The sequence below is a fragment of the Pseudonaja textilis genome, chromosome 3 (assembly GCF_049901715.1).
Source record: "Pseudonaja textilis isolate UNSWEBS1 chromosome 3, rPseTex1.2, whole genome shotgun sequence".
NCBI lineage: Eukaryota > Metazoa > Chordata > Lepidosauria > Squamata > Elapidae > Pseudonaja > Pseudonaja textilis.
The window spans coordinates 192841096-192848342 of record NC_141992.1 but is presented as its reverse complement, the minus strand read 5'-3'; positions in this window follow the sequence as shown (position 1 = coordinate 192848342).

The window sequence follows — 7247 nt, the reverse complement described above, 5'->3', positions numbered from 1 at the left end:
TGTAAGCCCAAAAACATTAGTGGAAATGCAGCTGATGCCTTAGGATGTTGCTTTGCCTCCTTCCTTATATTAGTTTTAAAACTAATTTAATCCTTGAAAAAATAAAACCATTATGCAGAGCAAGAAACTTGAAAGCCACCAAAATGCAAGTAAGAGTCATTACTAGTGGGGTACCCAGAAGTGAAAAGGTAAAATTAAAGGTAAAAATAGTACATTTTGGTTAATGTACATTGTGTAAAATTCGTCAGTGAAGGAGTCAATATGCTATTTCCATTTTTAAAAGGTTACTTATTTTAAATTTGGCAACTGGTCTATTAGAAAATGATGCTATCATGATCATTACTGAACAACAACTAAAAATGTGTATGATTTTTAAATGTGTAAAATGAAACTAAAATGTCGAGAGTAGTAATATTTAAGAGGGGTTAATGGATATAAAATCTGGCAGATGCCTTCAATTGTTTATGAGAGCAATTGCTAAGATTGATTGATTGGCCGACCAATTGATTGATTGATTGATTGATTGGTTTCCTGGTAGAATTGGATGACAATTTTACCCTTGGAGCAAAATCCAACCTGCAATTTTTCTTCTGAGGCAATTTTGTTATGCATGCAAAAAGTTTACATTTTCAGACTAAAAAAAAAAAAATTACATGTTTTATAGCTAATCCTTAAGAAAATTACATATAGAATACTCTATAGCAGGAGTGTCATACTGACATCGTCATGGCAACATCACATAGGGACTATTTTCCCCTTCGCTAAACCAAGCGTGTGACACATCCGGCCCATGGACCGGGAGTTTGACAGCCCTGCTCTATAGTACTCTGGTAGTGTATATTATAGACCTGTCTGTTGGTAAACAACTTGCCATTTTTTACAAGACAGGGTTAGGACTGGGAAGTTATAGTGAATGAAAAACAGTCTATGGAAATAGAATCAGTTGTATTTTCAGGATTTTCAGAGCAAGCATTCAATTATGCATTTTTTCTAGATTTCATAGATACCATGCAAGCCTTCCTTCCTTCCTTCCCTCCCTCCCTCCCTCCCTCCCTCCCTCCCTTCCTTCCTTCCTTTCTTCCTTCCTTCCTTCCTTCCTGTTGTGAGTACTCCATTACTGGAAGTTTTCAAAAGGAGATTCGACAACCGTTTATTTGAAATGCTATTGGATCTCCAACTTGAAAAGAGGGTTGGACTAAAATACCTCCAAGGTCCTTTCCAATTCAATTATTATTCTATCTTCCCTTCCTCCCTTCCTTTCTTCCTTCCTATGTTGTGGGTGATCCATCTCTGTAGTCTTTCAGAAAGAGTCTCAACAACCATTTATCTAAAATGGTATCAGGTCTCTGCTTCAGCAAAGGGTTTGACCAGAAGACCACCAAGGTCCCTTCCAACTCTATTAATATTTCCCCCCCTCCCTCTCTTCCTCTATGAATTATATGATTTGGGTGGAATGCAAATGACCGAAGCGAATAGATATCTGTTGGTTTTTTGTTATGTGCCAACTGTGTAGAAGTTTAACATTAGTTTCCCCCCTTCCTTTGTTTTATGAATGTAAACCACAAAGAGTCTTAATGTTGGGTGGTATGCATATGAAAACATTTATACTCTGTACATTAGGAATGCTTTCAACACATTTTGTATGCCTCTACTTAAACATATTACCGGTGCACTTTTGTACACATACATGCATATATGTATTTAGACTGTATGAAATTAAGCCCAGTTTTACTGAGGTATGAATACTTCCTCTAGATAATTATTTTATAAAATTAAGCTTGAAAAATTATAGCAACTGCAGACAATGCAATACCTAAGGAGCATAAACTGGGTATTTCCATAAAAGGAGGGTTTTTCCTACATCAATATTGCATTGCAAATCCAATTATTTTCCAATAGCTTAATCCAGACATTAAGGTTCTTTTTAATTAAAACCAGCTCAAGTGCGTTTGTGGACAAATGGTCAGTACAGAGCTTTATAACAATGGCTCAGAACGTTGGGAAAAAAAAAAACCTCGTTAAGAATAGAAATTGAATTTATTCATCTTTCTTCCCCTTGGGAAAGGAATTTTAGCTTGTGCTTAAAACTTACATTACCTGCACATTTGTAGATCTATTAATTTGCTTCATTTTATTTCCAAAAAATATGTCTTTCAGTGCTCATATCAGATTCTTCAAATTCTCACAAATGAAAGCAAATATATATTTGTCCAAGGATAATGTTGCAAGAGCCAGTCTGGGTTGGTCACCAGGTTTAGTGTCAGCCTTGGAAGCGATTTTTTTTTTTACTTGGAAGCTTTGAAGCTGCCACATTCAGTGCCTGGGAATTTGGGAGGGGGGATTTCATAGTGGGGGAAGAAGATTAGACACAACAACATTCTTTCTCAGAGAGTCAAGGACCTGTTGCCCTACACCTGGAGGGGAGTGACTGAGGGGTTGTCTCCAATTGGGATGAAGATTGGACTGTGCCATGAGATGGACTGATGGATGCAGGGGGTGGATCTTTTATTTTTCTTTTGGGAAGGGAAAACCCAGAACTCTCAGATTCGGGTTTTTCCAGATGTCCAATATGACAACTCTAATAAAATGGAACTTTGAGGAAATGTTGATTGCATTGGAGTTGGTTAGTTGGAATGCTGACATTTAGTCTTCTAAGTTTTCAGACTCATCCTGGAGCCCATCCTCAGAGAAGTTCTCTCTAGAAATTGCACTTAGACTTATATACCACTTCACAGGGCTTTACAGCCCTCTCTAAGCAGTGTACAAAGTCAGTGTATTGTTATTGTTAAATAATAATGGCTATATAATAGCTATTTAATAGACTTATATACCATTCTATAGTGGTTTACAGCCAGTGATGGGATTCAAATAATTTAACAACTGGTTCTCTGCCTTAATGATTTCTTCCAACAACTAGTTCACCAAACTACTCAGAAAGTTAACAACCGGTTCTCGCGAAGTGGTGTGAACTGGCTGAATCCCACCACTGTTTACGGCCCTCTCTAAGCAGTTTAAAAGAGTCTGCATCTTGCTCCCAACAATCTGGATCCTCATTTTACTGACCTTGGAAGGATGGAAGGCTGTGACAACCTTGAGTTGGTGACAGAGGTTCATTGATTCATTGATTCATTGGTTCATTGATTGGTTCATTGATTTATTTATTCATTGAATCCATTTTTATAGCCACCCATCTCAATCCAACTGACCTTGTGTAACAAATAATAGCATTGTTAAAACCATAAAAACACAAAAACTGTTAAAATAGACAAATAGACAACCAAAAATTATCACAATTACACAAAGATTAAGAGTACAGCCAAGTACCAGGACCCTTAACGCTTTCAGGAACCCAGGATTACACTGAAATTGTTTTGTGTTTTTCAAAATATGGAGTTTTCCTGAATTGTTGTATTGTACTGCAGTGGTCCATGGGAAAGCATCCTTCCATGATTTCTTCCCTAGGGATTAATTTGAAGCCAAGGAGGTTGCAGATCAGATAACTGTAGCCTGTATAGGTAGTCCTCAACTTGCAACCATAAGTTTAGTGACTGTTCAAAGATATGATAGCACTAAAAAAAAATGTTAGAATAGAATAGAAAGACAAAAGGTCCAATTAACCTGATTTATTGCTAAACAGCCTATGCACAGGAATCTTCTTAACTAGCAATCAGCACCTGCTAGGAGATAAGAGTCAATAGAATTCAAGGGAGGTTGGACATAGTCTACTTGTGGCTATATAAGGATTCTAGGCTGATCCTTCTTTTAACTCAGCCCCCAGTTCTACCTCACCTTCAACTATACAACATCATTCTAGATCAGGGGTGTCAAAATTATGGCCCGGGGAACAGATGCGCCACATGCTGGCCACGCCAACCCCTGGTTTAGCAAAGGGGAAAAAGTTGCAATATGTCACATGATGACAACGTGTCATCACAAACTTGACATCCCTGTTCTAGAGGGCAGGAGCTGGCACAGAAAAGGTTCATTCATGAGGTACTGAGAGATGGTATTATTTAATTGAAGGAACCTGGAAATGCCAGCCCTACTGGATCTAATTGTCTGGGCAGATAACTATGAAAGATAGGAGGACCATCAAGCTTTTTATGGATTGGGCAGTCCTCTTACATGAGAGAAAAAAAAAACTGCAGGGGGAAATATTCAATTCTCGCCAAGGCAAGATCTGGTCACGTGGCTTTTGCATGTGATCATTCTTGTATGAATGTAACTATAATCTAAATTAGAGGTGTCAAACTCAAGGCCCACAGGCCAGATCTGGCTCATGGGTTGCTTAGATCTGTCCCAAGGGGCCACCTTGGAAAGACTGTGCAGTACCCCTGCCAGTGAAAACAGTTTTGGAGGGCTGCAGGTATCCCTCCCAAGCTCCGTTTTCACCGTCAGAGGGTTGCAGCCAAAGTCAGAGCTCGGCAGCTGTCATGCCCCCATTGGACTCTGAATCTGAGGGGGAAGATGAACAGCTGTCAGGGAGCAGGAGAGTGGCTCCGTTGACTGTGGAGGAAACTGTGGAAGGGCAAAGTCAGGCTGGGCAGAGTAGGAGAGAGATAGAACAAGGAAGAGGGGGTTCAGAGGAAGACCAAGACCCACACCCTCTTCATCCTAGGGCACACAGAGAAGAATGGACAAAAGAGCAACATGGATTGTGTGGCTTATGAGGGAGGAAAGAGCCCTGATTTCCTTCACAAGGCACACCTGGGGAGGGAGTTTAAAGGAGAGGCAGTTGCAAGCTGTGTTTGCTGGGAACAAATGTTAAGTTTATGTAAATGTTGCTTGCTGTTATCTGCAGTCCTGGAATCCTCCCAACTGGTTTGATTTACTGTCATGTTACCTCACTTCTGGGACTCCTTATTCTGCCCTGACAGATTTATTGCCTTATTTTGCTTTGTTGGTTTTATAGTTTAAAGTTTTCTGTTTACAACATTTTGGACTAGAATATCTGCAATCAAATATCTGCAATTGCAGGTTTCTGAGAGAGTTTTTCTTCAAACTTGAAGATAAGCGGGACATTGGGGACAAAGTTGGAGCTAATAAAGGGACCCCTACTTATTATCTAGTTGGGTTGTATTTGTGCCACGCCCCAAGTCATCACAGGAGCCCATTTTTTACTGGCAGAGCATTCAGGCCACCACAGGCACCCCGGCACGAGTGAGGCCCACAAGCTGGCCACGCCCACCTGACTCCCTGAGGTCCAACACAACCCTGATGCAGCCCTCAATGAAATCGAGTTTGACATCCCTGATCCAAATGCTGCCTTTCATGTTTAGCCAGAAAATACAAACGAAGAGGATCAATTTCCCACTAGGAACAGTTACTTTTGTAGAGGATCTTTATGGTGCACGAATGAAATAAAGCACAAAGCATCTTTTTTCTGTGCTTTATACTCTTGTTTCAGTTCACCCAACCTTGACATAATACGGCAAAAGACATTAGCAAAAGTATAATGTGCTTTATGGATCTGAGACGGAGGGAGGGAGAGAAAGACAGAACTCGCTCTTTTAATGCATTTTTGGGAAAATGCAATTCGTTTCTGCTCAGGTTCATTAGCACCAGATGCAAATATTGGCTTATTATATTATTCAACAGCCAGAGTGGCATTATACCCCTACAAACATACAGTTGACACAAGTCAGTGTCCTTTGATTGATTTAAACTCTATATCCTCACTAACAATCACTGAACATTGTATGCGTGCAATATTTAATTGCCTTGAAGTAGTTCCTTGTACACCAATTTAAATGCCAAGCAGGCTCTTTGCTAACTCTTATTATTATTATTATTTTTAAAATATCCCATGATATATTCAGGGGTTGGCTTCACAAATTTTATCAAAGGGTTCTCTGCCCGATTGCTGGGTGGGCATAATCATGGTGGGCCTGGCCTAGTCAGCCTCCTGCACCACAGCAGGGGGGGGGGGGGGCAGGGAAGGTTTCCCTCCCCAGGCTCCAGAGGCTTTCCTTAAGCCTCCAGGAGGGCGAAAACAGCCTTCCCAGGCTCCCGAGGCTCTCTGGAAACTGGAAATAGGCCCATTTTTCACCTTCTGCAAGCCTCTGTGTGTGCCCTGCACTTACCTGCATCCAAAATGGACTCCTGGGAGGGGAATGATGGGGTGGGCGGGGCCAGCCAGGAGAGGGATTTGGGGGTTCTCTGAACTGCACAGAATCTTAGCTAGGGGCTCTCCCGAACCCTTGTAAACCCTCAGAAGCTGTAACTGTAAGAGGGATCTTGGAGTCCTAGTGGACAATCACTTGAATATGAGTCAGCAGTGTGTAGCAGCAGGCAGAAAAGCTAATACAACCCTTGGTTGTATAAACAGAGGCATAGAATCAAAATCACGTGATGTATCAGCACCACTTTATAAAGCCTTAGTAAGGCCACACCTGGAATATTGCATTCAGTTTGGGTCACCGTATCACACAAAAATAAAAGGTGTTGAGACTTTGAAAAAAAAGTACAAAGAATAGCAACTAAGATGATTAAGGGCCTGGCAACTAAAACATACGAAAAATGGTTGCAGGATTTGAGTTTGGCTTGTTTAGAGAAAAGAATGAATAGGGGTTCTTTGATAGCAGCGTTCCAGCATTTGAGAGGCTGCCACAAAGAAGAGGGGGTTAACTTATTTTCCAAAGTCCCAGAGGGCAGGACAAGAAACAAGGGATGGAAACTAATCATGGAGAAAAGCGATCTGGAATTCAGGAGAAACTTCCTAACAGTGAGGACAATTAATCAGTGAACAGCTTGTTTTCATACTTTGTGGGGGCTTAATCAGTGGAGGTTTTTAAGAAGAGGCTGGACAGTCACTTCTCTGAAAGGGTATAGGATCTGGGGGCTGAACAAGAAGATCTCCAAGATCCCTATCAGCTGTATTCTGGTTCTGAATTGTGATTCTGAAACTCAAATGTGATTAAGGAAACACATAAGCTAACAATAAGAAAGCAGGAAAACAGGAAGCCTTAAGGTGAAGTATACAACCATTTTTTATCAGGGTTAAAAGTTAAGGTAACCAAACGTCCTCCTTTAAGGAGGACAGTCCTTCTTTTGTAAGTTCTGTCCTCTCTCAAAAAGTGTCCTCCTACATGTCCTCCTTTTTGATATTTGAAGACTAATCTGTAAATCTCCATATTTGATCGATGTCGAGCCGATCCGTTGTGTGTGTTGGGACATATTTGTATTTGGCATAGCGATTCTTCAAGGCTTGGTACATTGCGGCGAGATGCAATTATGAGATGCATGCG